General features: G+C 46.2%; 1 protein-coding gene across 2 annotated transcripts in view; it reads left to right on the forward strand.

The window, feature by feature from the left end:
• SYT17 (synaptotagmin 17) overlaps nt 1-19,763 on the forward strand; it is a 99,664-nt gene that overhangs the window by 15,850 nt on the left and 64,051 nt on the right. The gene's annotated exons all lie outside the window — the stretch shown is intronic.

The following is a 19,763-nucleotide window of genomic DNA, read 5'->3' on the forward strand; positions in this document are numbered from 1 at the left end:
CACTGGTAACCAACCTAGAGCTTACTCAGATTTCACTAGTTTTTATATACATCACTCCTGTGTGTGTCTTTCTGTGAAAATTTATCACATGTATAGATTCATGTAACCACCACCACTCTGGAAGCCTTTTTTAAATGATTGATGCTGAGTTATTTAATAAGGAGAATGATTGCACAGGGTATAAAGCTATCAATCATTTTGACTTTCAGAAATTGATTTGGGAGGAAAAAGTGAAGGCTGGAAAACAGGATGATGCATGGATGTTTTTCAGCCCAACTGTTAGATTGGCTTCCTTCCTCCTGTCCAGCCCAGGGAAATGTGGTTGGCTGCTCGGGAAGCCACCCACGGACCAGGCTGTGTCTCCAGTCGGCTGTTGGGCATTCCTGCGTGTTAGAGGATAACCGTCTACTCATTGTGGGTAGAAGGATGTGGGGAGCCCAAGGAAAGGAAAAGATCCAGCCACTCCTTCCTCCCTCCCTTCCCACTTCTCTCTTCGCTCCCTTCCTCCCTTCCTTCCCCGCTTCCCTCTTCCCTCCCTTTTCCCCTCCCTCACCTCCTTCCTTCCTCCCCTCCTCCTGTCTTCCCTTCCTTCTCTCCCTGTCCTGTGGGATGGCTGGTGTAGGAACAGGGACGGGAGATGGAGAAACAAGGGAGGGGGCTTTGGCTACCATGAGGTCAATAAGAGTTGCCTTCCAGGCCAGGCGCAGTGGCTCATGCCTGTAATCCCAGCACTTTGGGAGGCTGAGGCAGGAGAATCACTTGAGTCCAGGCATGTGAGACCAGCTGGGCAACACAATGAGATCCCGTCTCTACAAAAAAAAAATGTAAAAATTAGCTAGGCATGGTGGTGCACATCTGTAATTCCAGCTACTTGGGAGGCTGAGGCAGGAGGATCTCTTGAGCCCAGAGTTCGAGGCTGCAGTGAGCTATGATCGAGCCAGTGCACTCACTCCAGCTCACTCCAGGCTGGGTGACAGAGCAAGACCCTGTCTCTAAAAAAAAAAAAAGATTGCCTTTCCATGGGGAGCCATTTGGTGACACGCAGAGAAAATGGCCTTGGGTCTAATCTGCAACCTTCCTCCCACTGCCTAACTGTTGCTAGGCCCCTCTGCTCCCTCACTTCAGGTGAAATGGAGGTAGCAATACCACCTTGCAGCGAGGGCCTGGCGGGTGGTGAGCTCTCCACAGTGGCAGCCCCAGTTGTCAGGAGAGGACGACTTCTATTGTGAACCCATTCAGGGTGAGCCTGTAATGCATCGTCTTCCAGTGCACTAAGCGGTAATCACACCTGGTGAATATCTAATTGGGCAGACAAGAGGCGGGGAGTGTTCCGGTTCACTCCTGATGCTGAGCCTTCTTGTGGCAGAGGAGCTGGCGTCTCCTGAGCTGAGTTAATCTCGGGGCTGCCGTCTCCCTTCCATCTGAAGAGGGACAGCCAGGCCTGTTTTATGTCACTGCGGGAGCAGGTTTCTCCCAGGCAAGGGCTGGCTCCTCACCCTTGATAAAGCTGCAGGCTGTGCTTTAGTTTCATGGGGACCTTTGGGTGCCTCTAAGAATTAAAAGTATTCATGTGTATAGGGCTGAGTGCCATGGCTCACACCTGTAATCCCAGCACTTTGGGAGGTTGAGGTGGGAGGATGGCTTGAGCCCAAGAGTTCGAGACTAGCCTGAGAAACATAGTGACACCTTATTTCTACAAAACATTAAAAAAAAAATAGCCAGGCATGGTGGCATGTGCCTATAGTCCCAGCTACTCGGGAGGCTGAGGCAGGAGGATTTCTTGAGCCCAGGAGTTTGAGGCTGCAGTGAGCTACGATTGCGCCAATGCACTCCAGCCTGGGCAATAGAGTGAGGCCTTGTCTCTAAAAATATAAAATACCAAAAGTGTGTATAAAGTTGAAATATTGCAGGCAGGTCAACTGCTCTAACTGCTTATCTGATTTACACTCTGGTCTGTCACACTCGGGCTTCCAGCCTTGCTGGTGCTATTATCAGCCAAGTAGTGGCTGTTAATGCCTTTAATTGTGGATTTGACTCTTAAATCCTGGCTGTAAATGCCTTCTGTCTCTCATTCCTGATGATGATGAGTGTTTTCTTAGTACTGTTCAAAATAGTTTTTGGAAGCGTCATCTGGACCCTTAAGATATTTGTTTTCCTTCTCTTCTCCCCTCTTTATTATTCTTTGTTTTTTTCTTCTCTGATCTGCTCATTTCTTCATTCTGTTTTTCTTGAGATCCTATTATGTGCCCGGCATTTCTAGTTGGATTAATAAAAATGAATCCCATACCATTCCTAGCAGCAGGAAACTTCCAATCTAGTGGGAAAGAGAGTTTGGTAAACAGCAAGCCATAATGCAGTGTGCTGCACGCAGTAATAAATGGGCAATCAGCACGCATTTTGATTTTTTAAAATTATTTTGTTTTATTATTTATTTATTTATTTATTTATTTTGAGACGGAATCTCGCTCTGTCCCCCAGGCTGAAGTGCAGTGGCGCGATCTCGGCTTACTGCAAACTCTGCCTCCCCGGTTCACGCCATTCTCCTGCCCCAGCCTCCTGAGTAGCTGGGACTAAGGTGCCTGCCACAGCGCCCGGCTAATTTTTTGTATTTTTAGTAGAGACGGGGTTTCACCGTGGTCTCGATCTTCTGACCTTGTGATCCACCTCCTCGGCCTCCCAAAGTGCTGGGATTACAGGTGTGAGCCACCGCACCCGGCCTTTTTTTTTTTTTTTTTTGAGACAGAGTCTCGCTCTGTCGCCCAGGCTGGAGTTCAGTGGCCGGAGCTCAGCTCACTGCAAGCTCCGCCTCCTGGGTTCAAGCTATTCTCCTGCCTCAGCCTCCCAAGTAGCTGGGACTACAGGTGTCTGCCACCACGCCCAGCTAATTTTTTGTGTTTTTAGTAGAAACGGGGTTTCACTGTGTTAGCCAGGATGATCTGGCCGTCTGGGCCTCCCAAAGTGCTGGGATTACAGGCTTAAGCCACCGTGCCCGTCCCTGGCCTATTTTTTATTTTTAGAAACAGAGTCTGGCTCAGTGGCCCAGGCTGGAGTGCAGTGGAGCAATCACAGCTCACTGCAGCCCCAAACTCCTGGACTCAAGAGATCCTCCCACCTCAGCCTCCTGAGTAACTAGGACTACAATTGTATGCCACTGTACCTGGTTAGTTTTTTTTAAAATATATTTTGCAGAGATGGGGATTTCTCTGTGTTGCCTAGGCTGGTCTCCAACTCCTGGTCTCAAGCGATCCTCCCACCTCGGCCTCCTAAAGTTTGCTGGGGTTATCAGCATGAGCTACTGAGCCCTGCCAAGACTCATTTTGTTAAGAATGATCAAAATTGGCCTTGAAAATGGACACCATATTGAAGACTGAGGTACCATCTCTCAGTAATTCCAATATGGTAGGTCTTGACTGTTGGAGTGGATCAGGATGTATTTGCTCACATTTGGGGAGCAAATGTATTTCAGGCAGAAGTTTTAAATGATGAAATCCACTAGGAAGGTCATGCTATATGGGTATTTCACTTTGAATACCAGACTCATACTAGCGAGGCAAGAAACACACAAAGAAAGGCACTGGAGACTCTTGACAGGAAAGAATATGCTCCTATTGCCCAGCTAATGCTTACTCTGGAATTTATGCTCTTTGAGTAGAAAAGCCGGTTGTCTTACGTGCTGCCAGCAATCATACGAAAAAAAGCTCATCACTGATGATTAGAGAAATGCAAATCAACACCACAATGAGATACCATCTCACACCAGTCAGAATGGCTACTATTAAAAGGTCCAAAATAACAGATGTTGGTGAGGTTGTGGAGAAAAAGGAATGCTTATACATTGTTGGTGGGAGTGTAAATTAGTTCAGCCATTGTGGAAGACAGTGTGTTGATTCCTCAAAGACCTAAAGACAGAAATACCTTTCGACCCAGCAATCCCATTACTGGGCATATACCAAAGGAATATAAGTTGTTCTATTATAAGAACACACACATGCGTTATGTTCATTGCAGCCCTATTCACAATAGCAAAGGCATGGAATTGACCTAAATGTCCATCAGTGATAGACTGGATAAAGAAAATGTGGTACATATGTACCATGGAATACTACGCAGTCATGAAAAAGAACAAGATCATGTCCTTTGCAAGAACATGGATGGAGCTGGAGGCCACTCTCCTCAGCAAACTAACATAGGAATGGAAAACCAAATACTCTGTGTTCTCACTTATAAGTGGGAGCTAAATGCTGAGAACACATGAACACAGAGAGAGGAACAATACACACTGGAGCCTTTTGGAGGGTGGGGGGTGGGAGGAGGGAGAGGATCAGGAAAAACAACTAATGGGTACTAGACTTAATACCTGGGTGATAAAATAATCTATACAACAAACCCCCATGACACAAAATTACCTGGGTAACAAACCTGCGCTTGTACTCCTGAACTTAAAATAAAAGTTAAAAAAAAAATTAAGTTCTGCAAAAAAGAAAGAAAGAAAGAAAAAAAAAAAAAACAAGCTGGTTGTCTTTGGCTGGGTTCCCTAGAAGCAGAGCTGGAGACGGGGATTTGGATGTAGATTTGTTGCCAGGGCTGCCGTAACAGAGCACTACAAATTGAGTGGCTTAAAGCAACAAAAATGTATTGTCTCACAGGCCTGGAGGCAAGGAGTCTCAGACCAAGGCATTAGCAGAGTCATGTTCCCTCTGAAACCTGGAGGGGAAGCTCTCCTTGCTCCTTCCTCGCTTCTGGTGGTTGCAGGCAGTCCTTGGAATTCCTTGGCTGGAGCTGCATTGCTCTGATCCCTGCTCCACCACCACATGGCCATTTTTGCCCTGTGTATGTCTGTGTCTCTTCTTCTTCTTCTTCTTTTTTTTTTTGAGACGGTGTCTTGCTCTGTCACCCAGGCTGGAGTGCAGTGGCATGATCTCGGCTCACTGCAAGCTCTACCTCCCAGGTTCACGCCATTCTCCTGCCTCAGCCTCCCGAGTAGCTGGGACTACAGATGCCGGCCACCACGCCCGGCTAATTTTTTGTGTTTTTAGTAGAGACGGGGTTTCACCATGTTAGCCAGGATGGTCTCAATCTCCTGACCTCGTGATCCGCCCGCCTCGGCCTCCCAAAGTGCTGGGATTACAGGCATGAGCCATGTCTCTTCTCTTCTTATAAGGCCACCGGACACCAGTCATACTGAATTAGGACCCACCTGACTCCAGTGTGACCTCATCTTAATTTAAATAATGACATATACAATGAACCAATTTCCAAATAAGGTTCCATTCTGAGATACTGGGGGTTAGGACCTCAACCTGTCTTTTTTTTTTTTTTGAAACAGGGTTTTGCTTTGTCATCTAGGCTGGAGTGCAGTAGTGTAATCATGGCTGAATGCAGCCTTGAACTCCTGGGCTTAAGCAGTCCTCCTACCACAGCCGTTCAAGTGGCTGAAACCGTGTGGTACCACAAGTGTACACCAATACACTCAGATAATTTTTTAGTTTTTGCAGAGATGGAGTCTCATTATTTTGTCCAGGTTGGTCTCAAACCCCTGGGTTCAAGCGATCCTCCTGCCTCGGCCCCTCAGGTGCTGGGATTAAAGACGTGAGCCAGTATAGCTGGCCTGACTGCTGATTTTTGTTAGAAGCTAACATCTGCCTTCACCAAATTGGTTGGTTGGTCAGTGGAATGGGAAGGAGAGGAGGCAGTTGTGTAATGGTGTATAAGACAAAACTATTCAATTTCTTATTTTCAGCCTACTCTAATGGTGTGTGGAGTTGGGCTAACGCTTAGTGTCTAGTTAAACTTTCTTCTTGGAAAACCCATATGGAAGATGAATGGGTGGCTTGTGGGGCCAGCATATAGGCACTTCCTGGTTCAGGGCAGAACATCCCATCTGTCTTGCAATGTCCCATCTGACTGCATCTTTGATCTTAGCATTCAGGAAACTGGCAGCTAATGGAGCTATGGCATTTTGGGGTCTCAGGGATAAGGTTGGCTGGAAGATAATGAATATAAGACCATACAGTGAGTAGGACGAGGGGATTGACATAGACATGAAATTACACTGGCTATTTAGAGAAATTCTGCGCATTAGAATGGATTGAAAGCCATTGAAATCTGTGTAGGCTCAGCTCTTTTAAAAAACTATTAGCCAACATGGTGAAACCCTGTCTCTACTAAAAATACAAAAAATTAGCCAGGTATGGTGGCAGGCACCTGTAATTCCAGCTACTTGGGAGACTGAGGCAGGAGAATTGCTTGAACGCAGGAGGTGGAGGTAGCAGTGAGCTGAGATCACACCATTGTACTCTGGCTTGGGCAACAAGAGTGAAACTCCGTCTCGAAATTAAAAAAAAAAATTATTAGTTTTAATTGTGGAAAAATACACACGCCATGAAATTTACCATCTTAACCATTTTTGCCTTCACATTATTGTGCGACCATCACCACCATCCATCTCTCCAGAACTCTTGCAAAACTGAAACCCTACACCCATTAATCAATAACTCCCCATCTCCATCTCTTCCCCAGCCCCTGACAACCATCGTTCTACTTTCTATGAATTTGACAATTCTAAGTACCTCATATAAGTAGAGTCATAGATTATTTTTCTTGTGGCTGGCTTGTTTCACTCAGGATAATGTCTTCAAGGTTCATCTGTGTCATAGCATGAGTCAGAATTTCCTTCCTTTTTAAGGCTGAGCTGAATAATATTCCAGTGTGTGTGTGTGTGTGTGTGTGTGTGTCATATTTTGTCTGTTCATTCATCCATTAATGGACACGTGGGTTGCCTCCACCGTTTGGCTATTATAAATAATACTGCTATGAACATGGGTGTACAGATGGCTTTTTGACCAACTGTGTGTGTGTGTGTTTTTAAGCTGTAAAAATATCCACGATGTAGGTGGTTCATTTTCTCTTGAGTTCATATGGTTTGGGGAAGGAAGAGCAAGGACAGTGGAGAGATTAGATGCCCCGTGGCCATGCGGGAACCTTTCTGAGCATTAGGAAGGATACACAGTTGTATTCATTTGGCAAGGCTCATCCAGTATTCCTAAGGTTTGTGCATTTCATTGTATGTAAGTTTAATCTAAAAAAAAAAAAAAAACCCCGCCATAAACAAACACTGAACTCTGGTTAATGATATGCCAAAATGTGGATGGGTGCCATGGTCTGAAGGTTTCCTAAATTCATATGTTGAAATCCTAACCTCGAGGGAGCTAGTATTCAGACGCCTTTGGTGGTTAGGCTGTGAGGGCAGAGCCATCATCAATGGGATTAGCGCCCTTGTAAAGAGGCTCCAGAGAGTTGCCTTGCCCCTTCCTCCATGTGGGGCAAAACCAACAGGTCCGGTCTATAAGGAATGGTCCTCAGCAGACATGAAATCAGCTGGTGCCTTGATCTTGGACTTCCCAGCCTCCAGAAGGGTGAGAAATAAGTTTCTGTTGTTTTCAAGCCACCCAGTTGATAGGGTTTTTGTTACAGCAGCCTGAATGGACTAAGACAGTGGGAAAAAATGTACCAATGTCAGCCACTTATTTTGAAATGCATTCAAAAAAGATAGAGTGATAGATGGATAGGGATGAAGCAAATAGAGCATATTTTAAAAACAATTACAGCATTCTTAATATCAGTAACTTTTCATTTGGAATCTAAAGTATATGTCTAAGAGTGTGCACTGTACAATTCTTTTTTTTTTTTTTTTTGAGACTGAGTCTCATTCTGTTGCCAGGCTGGAGTGTAGTGGCATGATCTTGGCTCACTACAACCTCTGCCTCCTGGGTTCAAATGATTCTCCTGCCCCAGCCTCCCAAGTAGCTGGGACTACAGGCGCCTGCCACCACACCCAGCTAATTTTTTGTATTTTTAGTAGAGATGGGGTGTCACCATGTTAGCCAGGATGGTCTTAATCTCCTGACCTCGTGATCTGCCCACCTCGGCATCTCAAAGTGTTGGGATTACAGGGGTGAGCCACCGCGCCTGGCCTCACTGTACAATTCTTTAAGCCTCTCTGTATTTGGAAGTGTTAAGAGTATAAGCCACGGCAGGCACGGTGGCGCACATCTATAATTCCAGCACCTTGGGAGACAGAGGAGGGAGGATCACTTGAGGCCAGGAGTTCGAGGTCAACCTGGCCAACATGGTGAAACCCCATCTCTACTAAAAATACAAAAATTAGCTGGGTGTGGTGGCGCATGCCTGTAGTCCCAGCTACTTGGGAAGCTCAGGCACGAGAATCACTTGAACCCGAGAGGCAGAGGCTGCGGTGAGCCAAGATCACGCCACTGCACTCCAGTCTGGGTGGCAGAGCGAGACCTTGTCTCAAAAAAAAAAAAAAGAAATGTAGACTGGATGTAGTGTCTCATGCCTAAAATCCCAATACTTTGGGAAGCCAAGTGGGAGGATCGCTTGAGGCCAGGAGTTCGAGACCAGCCTGGGCAACATAAAGAGACCCCGTTTCTTTGGGAAAAAGAGAGAGACAGAGAATGTTCATACAAAAATGTTGAGGAGCAAAAGACAAGAAGTACCGGTGCCAGTTAGGAAAAGTCGCTGTGGTCTCTTAGGTGAGAGGTGGTGGTGATCTGGACCCCGTGTAAGGTGGCGGTGACAAAGGATGCAATTTGAAAGCAGAGTCCTTGATGCCCAGGAGCAGCCTTTGAGGAAACTATAAACAAGGAATGTCAAACAGTGTGGGGTCACCTGGGGGCTATGACTGGAGGCTCCCAGACCTCAGCCTCCCTGATTCTGATTTCTCACATCTTGGGTGAAAGACCGGTGAATCTGCACTTGAGCCAATGGGCTGGGAGATTCCAACGTAGTTAAACTCTGGACTTCATTCTGAGAAACACTGGGTGGCTGGTGGAAGGTGAAAGATGAAAGGTGGAAGGTGGAAAGGGTTCGGACTTTTGAGCTGGACAGACTTGCATCTAAAACTTGGCTCTACCACTTAGGGGCTAGCTGTTGTGATGGTTTCATAAGCTGGCGTGGCAAGTGCTGTGCCCGGCTGCTTGAGTGGCCGGTGTACAGGGTGCACCCAATACAGGGCTGCCACTAAGATGATATTTTATGGAGCCATTCTGGGAAGGGATAGATTCAAGTTAAAGTGCTCTTAGGGATTCATGGAGAAGAGTTCTGAGTCATGTCACGGTGCACTATCTTACATTACAAAGCCAAATCGCCCACTGAAGAGGAATATTTGATTTGGGCCTGGAAGAAGAAAATATGTTTAGTCAAAAGTGATATTTGCACACTGGAATGCTGGATATTTATGTTTCTGAACACTGCTTCAGCCTGAGATTTGCACTGTCCAAATGAAAACCTTTTAGACCTTTGATGTCTAGAATTCAGAGCATTGTGGCTTAGGAAGCAGAGTCTGTGTGTGTGGCCACTAACCAAGCTGTCTTCTCCAGTGTCTGCTGACACCTGGGAAAGTCATCTGTTATCCTAGTTGAGTTCCTTTAAAGACAAATATTTGAGGGCATGCATTTTCTTTAGGAAGTGATTCTGAGAAACACCAGAAGAGAAGGGAGAAAATGAGACCAATAAAGTGTCTCACCACTGTGGGTAACTAGAGCGTAATCCTACTGGGGAACTCAGTGCAAGGGGTGAGGGAGCTGGGGTATTTATTCACCCAGTTCCCATCTGGCATGGGTTGCAGGATGCTCCTAAAAGTCCTTAATTCCCTGGGCACCTCCAGCTTGCCTTATGGACACGAGTAGGAAGGACTTCACTGACCAGAGAGACCTAAGCAGAGATGTAGTGTTGACAGTAGGCAGTCAACGAAGCCTGTTCTGGTCGGGGCTAGGTGCTGTGGTGGGCACCTTTAGCATTGCTACACTTTCTCTTGCCACCCTCAGGGCTCAGAATGCAGCATCTTCCATGCCTTCCCTTCGCCCTGCTTGCCATCTCTCTTCTTTTCCCCTTTCCTCTGATCAGGAAGGCGCAATGCAGATGAATAAGAACATTGGCTAAGCAGAAGCCTGTAAAGAAAAAGATGCCATTCCTCCCTTCTTATAGAGGTGCCCAATCTTTGCAAGTGACTGTCTTGGCATCTCTGAGCTTTTGGGGGATGGAGGACAAGGAGAATCTATAGCTGTCTCCACTCAGCCAATGCTCCCTCTCCCCTCATCCCTTTTACATGTACATACTGGGAGTAGTAGGAAGGATTGTGAATGCTGCAGAACCGCCTCTCTGCCTCTTACAAATCCCAGAGAGAGATGTTGGGTCCCAGATGTTGCTGGCCCCTGGGTACTTCCCCTTGGTCCTCACTCTGGTCCAGGGCAGCGCATTCTGCAGTCAACAGCAAATACTCTCACTCAGCATCCTGCTGATGCACAGGAAAAGGTTTGGCCAGACCCTGGGGCAGAGTAAATACCCCACAGACATCAGCATTTCGTGTTGGTTGGTTTATTTATTTATTTACTTGTTTATTTATTTGAGACAGGGTCTCACACTGTCACTGAGGCTGGAGTGCAGTGGTGTGATCACGATCACTGCAGCCTCAAACTCCTGAGCTCAAGCGATCCTCCCGCCTCAGCCTCCCAAGGAGCTGGGACCACAGGTGTGAATCACCACGCCCAGCTAGTTAAAAAAAAATTTTTTTTTTGTAGTGATGGAGTCTTGCTATGTTGCCCCGGCTAGTCTCAAACTTCTGGCCTCAAGCGATCCTCCTTCCTTGGCCTCCCGAAGTCCTGATATTGCAAGTGTGAGCAATCATGCCCAGCCAAATAAAAGGGTTCTAGTCTTGGTATCTTTGGCACTTGGAAGGAACTCAACAGATGTCTTCTGAACTGAACAAATATTGTCGTGTAAAGAGCACGTGCTTTTGAGTTAGACGGATCTCGTTAAGAGTTCCAGCTTCACCATTTCCCAACTGTGTGAACTTGGGTCTAACTCCTAGGCTGTAAATTAAGGATAATAATTCTTACTGCATGGGGAACTGGGGGAGCATTGTGAGGATAGTGATGGTGGCAAACTCTCACATAGCACTCACTGTGCCCTGGGCATTCTGCTAAGTGCTTTTATTGTGTGAACTATTATCATCACCCGTTTTATAGATGAAGAAACCGAGGCATGCATTAAGCAATATACCCAAGCCACAGAACTGGGACTTGAACCCATGTCATCCAGCTGCAGAGACTGTACTCTGAGTCACACTACTCCACGGCACTGCCTCTTTCATTTATTTTACCTTTTTTTAAAAACAAAACAAAACAAAAGAAAACACTTTTTTTTTTTTTTTTTTAAAGAGATTGGGGAGTGGGGGCAGGTGTGGTGGCTCACACCTGTAATCCCAGCACCTTGGGAGGCTGAGGTAGGCAGGATCACCTGAAGTCAGGAGTTTGAGACCAGCCTGGCCAACATGGTGAAACCTCATCTTCACTAAAAATACAAAAACTAGCTGGGCGTGGTGGGGGGCGCCTGTAGTCCCAGTTACTCAGGAGGCTGAAGCAGGAGAATCGTTTGAACCCGGGAGGTGGAGGTTACAGTGAGCCGACATCAAGCTACTGCACTCTAGCCGGGGTGAAGGAGCGACACTCCATCTCACCCCTGTAATCCTAGCACTTTGGGAGGCCAAGGCGGGGGAATTGTGTGACTCAGGAGTTCAAAACCAGCCCAGAGAAAAAGAGTGAGGTCCTCATCTCTATAAAAAATTTAAAAATTAGCCTGATGTGGTGATGCACATCTACAGTCACAGCTACTCGGGAGGCTGAGGTGGGAGGATTGCTTGAGACGGGAGGTGAATTGAGCTATGATGGCAACACTGCACTCCGGCCTGGGTGACAGAGCTAGATCCTGTCTCAAATGAAAAAACCCACCAAAACCAAAAAGACCCCAGAAGAGATGGAGTCATGCTATATATGCTGAATAAATGATGATTGGGAACCCAGGTGCCAGAAGCTCACAGGGAGGAACCCAAGGAGGGAACGTACCAAGAAGAGGGGACATTGAGGCACAATTGAGATTGAAACCAGAAGGAATTGGCTTAGAATCTGATTTGTGTTTCAATTTATACTACTTTGGTCATAACCATGCCTCAGGCAGACAGTAGATAGAATTCATTATTGTTATTATTTTTAAAGACAGAGTCTTGCTTTGTTGCCCAGGCTGGAGTGCAATGGCATGATCTTGGCTCACTGCAACTTCTGCCTTCCAGGTTCAAGCATTTCTCCTGCCTCAGCCTCCTAAGTAGCTGGGATTACAGGCATGAGCCATCACACGCGGCTAATTTTTGTATTCTTAGTAGAGACAAGGTTTCACCATGTTGGCCAGGCTGGTCTCGAACTCCTGACCCCATGTGATCCACCTGCCTCAGCCTCCCAAAGTGCTGGGATTACAAATGTGGCCACCAGCGCAGCTGAAGAATTTTTTTTTTTAATGACTTTATTTTTTAGGGCCATTTTAGGTTCATAGGAAAATTGAGAGGAAGGGACAGAGGTTTCCCGTATACTCCCTGCCCCTACACATATGTAATCTCCTTCGTTATCAGCATCTCCCACCAGAATGGTACATTTGTTACAACTGATAAACCTACACTGACACATCATCATTACCCCAAATCCATAATTTACATTAGGATGCTCTTGGCATCGTGCATTCTATGGGTTTGGACAAATGTATAATGACATGGGTTCACCATTGTAATGTCATCCAGAATAGTTTCTCTGGGACTTTTTTTTAAGCCAAAATACTTGATGATTCGAGGTGCTCAGAGTTATGTGCTCACTGGACCCAGTACTTGGAAACTGCCTGGAGTTATAAACGCCCCCAGCCTGCCTTGTCAGCTGCCAAAAACAGCCTGGGAAACAGAGACACCTTACTGCATTTTGTATTTTGAGATCACTCACCACCTGGTACCTCACCAGCCAAGGCTCTTGACAAGGCAAATGTCAGGTTTCTTAATGAGAAATCCCTCTTTAACTTGCCCTGAGCTGCTGTCAGCCTTGACCCTCTCCGTAGAGTCCTGGCCTTTGTGTGTATGTTAAAATTGTTTCCTGCTCAGGTTCTGATGAACAGCAGTGTTTTGGCAATGTTGTGCAGCCAGAGCTGGGCCCAGGCCAAAGTTTTACCAAGCAGTCATTAACTAGAAGTCTCTTTTCTTGCAGTCCTTCATGTTTTCTTCCTACTTAAATAGAAATTGATTTTGCATTTTAGACATCAACATGCACTTTTTTGTTTGTTTTGTTTTGTTTTTTTAGAGACAGGACCTCTAAAGAAAGAGAACAGGGTCTTTTTTTTTTTTTTTTGAGACAGGGTCTCACTCTGTTGCCCAGAATGGAGTGCAGTGGTGCAGTAAGAGTTCACTGCAGCTTCTACCTCCTTGGTTCAAGCAATCCTCCTGCCTCAGCCTCCTGAATAGCTGGGACCACAGTCGTGAGCCACCATGCCTGGCTAATTTGCTCAGCCATGTTGCTCAGGCTGGTCTTGAGTTTCTAGCTCAAGCAATCCACCTGCCTTGGTCTCCCAAAGTGCAAGGATTATAGGTATGAACCACCGTGACTGGCCTCAACATTCACTTTTGATTCCTAGTTATTAAATGAACCAGAAGAGGAACCAGAGATGATTTGGACCAACTTTCCTGTTATATAGACTAGAGAACTGCAGCGCAGAGAGGTTGAGTGACTTGTCCAATGTCACATGGCTTTTGGGAAGGAGGTCTTGCTGTACTGTACCAACACTCAGTGTACTAACTTCTTTACCCCACAAGGGAGGTGATCTCATGATGGCTAAGAGCATAGACCCTGGAGTCATACAGACTTGGCTTCAAGTCTTGGCTTTGCCATCCACTAGAGGTGTAGGCTCAGGTGAGTTACTTGTCATCTCTAAGCCTCAACTTCCTTGTCTGTAAATGGGGATCATGTGGTGTGCTGGCTTCCAGAGCCAATTGTTAAGTTTTCAGGAATTTTGCAAGCTAGTTGACATCATCACATTGATAGCTGGAGACCAGCTATTGTATATGAAATTGACCAGTGTCATAAGTTAAAACCTCTGCTTCCCCCACCCCAAGAACTAAACATTTACCATCACAATACCGATCGCAGAAGTACTTACTTCAAAGGGTTATTGTGGGCAGCCAGACTTAGTACTTATGAAGCACCAAGATCAGAGAGCCTGGCACATGTTTACAGTGGTGCCATATAGTGGTCAAGAGCACAGACGTAGTGTCCTTTAATGTTCGGGTCAGAGCCAGCCCAACCACTTCCAGCAGTGTGACCTTGGGTAATTACTCAATGTCATTGATAATAATCTTTGCTAGCTCTCCCTGAGTATTACCATGGATCAAGTACTATTCTAAGGGCTTTCATTTCCACCCAGGGGCCATTACTATTCCCATTTTACAGTTAAAGAAACTCAGGCACAGAAAGTTTGAGTAACTTACCCAAGGCCATGAAGTTAGTGAATGGAGGAGGCTGTGTTCAACTGAACATGAGGAGGCTGTGTTAACTGTTGTCCTGTCTCACTGAGGCTCAGCTTTTTGGAAAATGGCAAGAATAACAATGCCAACATCAAGGGTCATAGTTAGGCTGTCATCTGATAATGCTTGTGGCATGAGGCAAGGCCTCAATTAATATGAACTTCCTACTGGTAACACTAAATAAATGTCACTGGCAGTCATTACCATGATGATTACATTGAAATCTTCCTAGCCAAGAAGTTTCAACTCAGTTTGATTAAGGAGAATAAAGTAGTATGTGTCATCCAAGCAATTCATCAACTTCATCTGGGATTGAGAAGATGAGGCTATGAGCTCTGAGTGGTCAGTGGGTGGTTGGCCCAGCTTTCTGGTGGTAAGCTCCAGAGAGAACATGAAGGGCTTTGTTCAGAGAGGAAGAAGTCTAATGTTTCCATGGACTGTCAACACTGATTGAGCACATATGTATGGCAGGTTCCAGGGCTACAGACGTGAGTAAGGGCCTGGTCCCTGCCCTTGAGACTCTCATCATAGTGTAATAAGTACGAGCATTTGTCATTTGTGTCCTGTTTCCTGACACTGTGCAAAGTGTTTTCTATATGTGGTCCCACTGCAGACTCACTCAAGCCTGTGAGACATGGTAACCATCCTCATTCTACACAGGAGGGAACTGAGGTCCTGGTCAATGAGTGACTCACCTGAGGTTACTCAGGGAATGGTGGAGTTTGGACATGAACTTAGACAGGGTGACTTCTGAGCTCAATACTTATTACCTGAAGTTGCCTTTGAAAAACAGTCATGGCCATCAATATCTGTCATAGTAGGCTGGGCACAGTGGCTCACACCTGTAAACCCTGCCCTTTGGAAGGCCAAGGCAGGAGGATGCTTGAGGCCAGGAATTCAAGACCAGCCTGGGCAACAAATCAAGACCCCTTCTCTACAAAACAAAAAATTAACAGGCATGTTGGCACACACCTATAGTCCTACTTACTTGAGAGGCTGAGGCAGGAGAATCCCCTGAGCCCAGCAGTTCAAGGCTGCAGTGAGTTATGATTGCACCACTGCACTTCCAACCTGAGTGACAGAGCAAGACCCTGTCTTAAGAAAAAAAAACTATGATATTGATATCTATGAAGGAGAAAACTAATGGGGCTATAAGAAAAAGGTCTTTACATTTCAAGCAGCAGCAAAACTGACCTTGGCAGCTTAAGGAAAATGAGGAATAAGATGATGATAGGCTCACTTATTAAATCTGGGCTGTAAGTCCTTCACATATATTAACTCATTTAATTATCTCAACAACTATATAATTGGTGTTCTTACTATCCCCATTGTACAGATAAGAAAACTGAGGCCGAGGAGTTAGGAAACTTGCCCACAGTCATCCAGTTAGTAAATGGCAGAGCCAGGACTCATGTCAGGCTCTCTGGGAGAAAGAGAGGGTGGTATTGAAAGGATAGTGGAGCAGTTTATAGAATCAAAAGAAGTGAATCACCAAGGCCTCAGGGTAGCTCTGGGACTCTCTAGACTAGGTCCCCATGGACTTCGCTCTAGAGCAGTGCCCCCCAACAAATACAACATGGGCTGCATATTAATGGGCCGTATACATGGGCCCATATACATGACCATAACTTTAAATTCCTAGGAAACACATTTTACAAACTAAAAAGAAATAGGTGAAATTTACTCCAATATTATTTTATGGAATCCAATACATCCAAAGTGTTATCATTTCCACAAGTCATCAAAGTAAGATATTATTGATGTGAAATTTTACATTCATTTTTCACACTAAATGGTCGAATCCATTGCCTCTTTTACACTCACAGGACATCTCGATTTGCACTAGCCATATTCAAGTGTGCAGCAGCCATAAGATGCAAGGGGTTCCTCTACTGACAGCAAAGCTTTAGAAGGATCAGATTAATTGACTTGGCTCCATGGACTCAGGTCACTCCCTCTTCATTTCTCTTCATTCAGGTTTTATTTCTAGGTGATAGAGAATCCGGTGGGTTGCCCCCTTGGGCAGGGTGTCCAGGGCAGGTGCGGTCAGATATGTCTAGAAGGTGTGGCTAGAAGGTGTTTGATCTTGACTTTTACTACAGCTGGTGTTGGCCTCAAGATGTGTGTAAACCCAGTATTGAGAGAAAGAAAAGAAGAGGAGAGGTGAGATTGAGGGTTTAATTTCAAAAGAGTTTCTGTCCACGCTGGTGACCCTGTGACCTTCCTTAGGGAATTAAACTGGGCAACCGAGAGGTGATGTGTGGAGGTCAGATCAGCTCATCAACATCACTAGAATAAAGGCTGCACGTTCCAGTGGGGGGTCCAGCTGGGGGACGGCTCTGACTCCCCACCACCCAGGGCTCTCTCAATGGTCCCTCACTGTTCTTGAGGCCAACAGTGGAGGTCTGCTTCAGCATCGGGTCCCACTGAGGCCCCAGCTGCTGCTGGACAGTCCAGGGGACCACATCACCTGCACATAGAGCCTATGCGAGAGAGGAAATTGGTTTCTGGGTGGCACCAAGGTGGTCATGGAGGCCTGTTTATCTGCGGCATGGAAGTACTTGCCTCCCGAGATTTGTGTGATGTGTCAGGACCCTTTGGGCCACCAGGGACACAGCCCCAACTCAGGCTTCCTTCATGGGGGACAGGGGAAGAGGTACTTAGGGAACTGAGAACCCCAGGAGTTCCCTGAGTTTCAGGCACAGCTGAATTCGGGGACTCAAACCTTGTCATCAGATAGACTCTTAACACAGTAGATTAGAATCAACCAGCTGACTCCTGTACAAATGCCCAGGGTTAGCTCCACCCAAATCACGGCAAAAGAGCTTCTGACACTGGAAGAAGTGGAGAGGGGAGGAGTGCTAAATAGATAGAAGCCACAGATACCTCCTCTGTGGCCCCCCAAAACCAAAGACTGAGAGAAGGTGCCATTTTCAATAATAGGGAGGGCTTCTAAGGGCAGCAGACATAAGAAAGGAAAGTAGCTACAAGGGATGCCCCTGCTTTTTTTATTTTTATTTTTACTTTTTATTTAAAGAAAGACCAATAGATCTATTAGATTCTTTTTTTTCTTCTTCTTCTTTTTTTTAAGACGGAGTCTCGCTCTGTCGCCCGGGCTGGAGTGCAGTGGCCGGATCTCAGCTCACTGCAAGCTCCGCTTCCCGGGTTTACGCCATTCTCCTGCCTCAGCCTCCTGAGTAGCTGGGACTACAGGCGCCCACCACCTCGCCCGGCTAGTTTTTTGTATTTTTTTAGTAGAGACAGGGTTTCACCATGTTAGCCAGGATGGTCTCGATCTCCTGACCTTGCGATCCACCCGTCTCGGCCTCCCAAAGTGCTGGGATTACAGGCTTGAGCCACCGTGCCCGGCCAGATCTATTAGATTCTTATGGTGTGCCAGTATAGTGGGTAAGGGGGTGGGCTTTAAAATCTGACAGACCCAAGTTCCAACCCTGACTTGACCACTTACACCTTCATTCATTCAACACATACTTACTGAGCACTTGCTTAGTCCAGGTACTAGTGTTCCAAGGGATACTCACCGTGTGACCTCGGGGAAGTTACTTGACTTCTCTGAACCTCAATTTTCAGTGGGGAAAGTGGGAGTAAAAGCCAAAAAGCATAGTTTTCAAGAGTTCAGGATCTGGAGTTAGCTTCTTTATGTTCATGCCTTGTAAACAGTTTTTACTCACATTTCTGACACCAAATGTATGGGTTTTTTTCTCATACCAACCATTTCTCCATTTCTCTGGACACCAACTTGGTGTCCTTCAGTTCAATTCATACTGACACTAAATATCTGGAGTTAGTGCAGACACCAAAGGTTGAGGTCTCAGTCCCATAAGATTGCCCCCACTTCAGATACCAGTCAAAATTCCCAGGGTGCCACCTGTACCTCTGACTGACCTGGCTATAAATTGGGAATTTCCACGACCCCCACCTCAAGTTCAATAATTTGCTAGAAAGGCTCATAGAACTCAGGAAAGTGCTTTACTTACTATGACTAGTTTATTATAGAGGACACAACTTAGGAACAGCCAAGTAGAAAGGATGCATAGGGCAACACATGAGGCAAGGGGTTGTGTGTGGAGCTTTCATGCCCTCAACGGGCACAGCATTCTCCCAGCACCTTGATGTATTCACTAACCTAGAAGCTTTCTGAAAACCTTCATTTAGGGTTTTTATGGAGATACCATTATATAGGCAGGATGGATTAAACCATTGGCCATTGGTGACAGAACTCAACTCCCAGCCCCTCCCCTCCCTAGAGGTCTGGGAGTGCAGTTGAAAGTTCCAACCTTTCAATCATGGTTTGATCTTTCTGAAGACCAGTCCCATCCAGTCATCTCATTAGCATACAAAAGACACTCTGATCATTCTGGGCATTCCGGACATTTTATTTTTATTTTTACTTGAGACAAGGTCTTGCTCTGTCACCTGGGCTGGAGTGCAGTGGCGCAATCATAGCTCACTGCAACCTCGACCTCCAGACTCAAGCAATCCTCCCACCTGAGCCTCCTGAATAGCTGGGACTACAGGTGTGCACCACCATGCCTTGCTAATTTTTTTATATTTTCTGTAGAGACGGGGTTGCCAGGGCTGGTCTTGAGCTTGTGGGCTCAAGCTGTCCCTCCACCTCGATCTCCATAAGTGTTCAGGGGTTTTGGAAGGTCTATGCCACGAACTGGGGACAAAGATCAAATATGTATTTTCTATTCACACCCTGGCTCTGCCACCTGCTTACAGTGTGATGTCAGCACACGCCTGGACCTTCCAGGCATGAAAGATCCCTTTACTCTCATGTATGACAAGGATAATAACAATAACTCTCCCATAGGGTTGCTGTGAAGATTAAAGGGGAAAATAAAGGAAAGCACTTGGCCAGGCGTGGTGGCTCACGCCTGTAATCCCAGCAGATTGGGAGGCCAAGAAACTTGGATCACTTGAGGTCAGGAGTTCAAGACCAGCCTGGCCAACATGGTGAAACCCTGTCTCTACCAACAATACAAAAAAATTAGCTGGGCATGGAGGCGCACGCCTGTAGTCCCAGCTACCGAGCAGGCTGAGGTAGGAGAATCATCTGAGCCTTCATCATCATCAAAGGGCCCTTTGAGAACTGAATGACATAATGTGATAAGAAGAAAGGTGTTCAGCCCCTAGTGTGGTACAGAAGTGCTCGGTCAATGTCTCTGCTGTGGTTATTATTCATTTATTTAGTCAATATGTTAGGGGGTTGCCTGTGTGTCGGCTCTGGCCTGGGTCTTGAAGATAAAGTGATAAGTGAAGGGCTCGCAGTCTAGGCTGAAGGCTACAGTTAGAACCCAGAATCCTGAGTGGTTCCCTCTGCTGCAGGGACTCA

Source organism: Piliocolobus tephrosceles, chromosome 17 (genome assembly GCF_002776525.5).
Source record: "Piliocolobus tephrosceles isolate RC106 chromosome 17, ASM277652v3, whole genome shotgun sequence".
Classification (NCBI taxonomy): Eukaryota; Metazoa; Chordata; class Mammalia; order Primates; family Cercopithecidae; genus Piliocolobus; species Piliocolobus tephrosceles.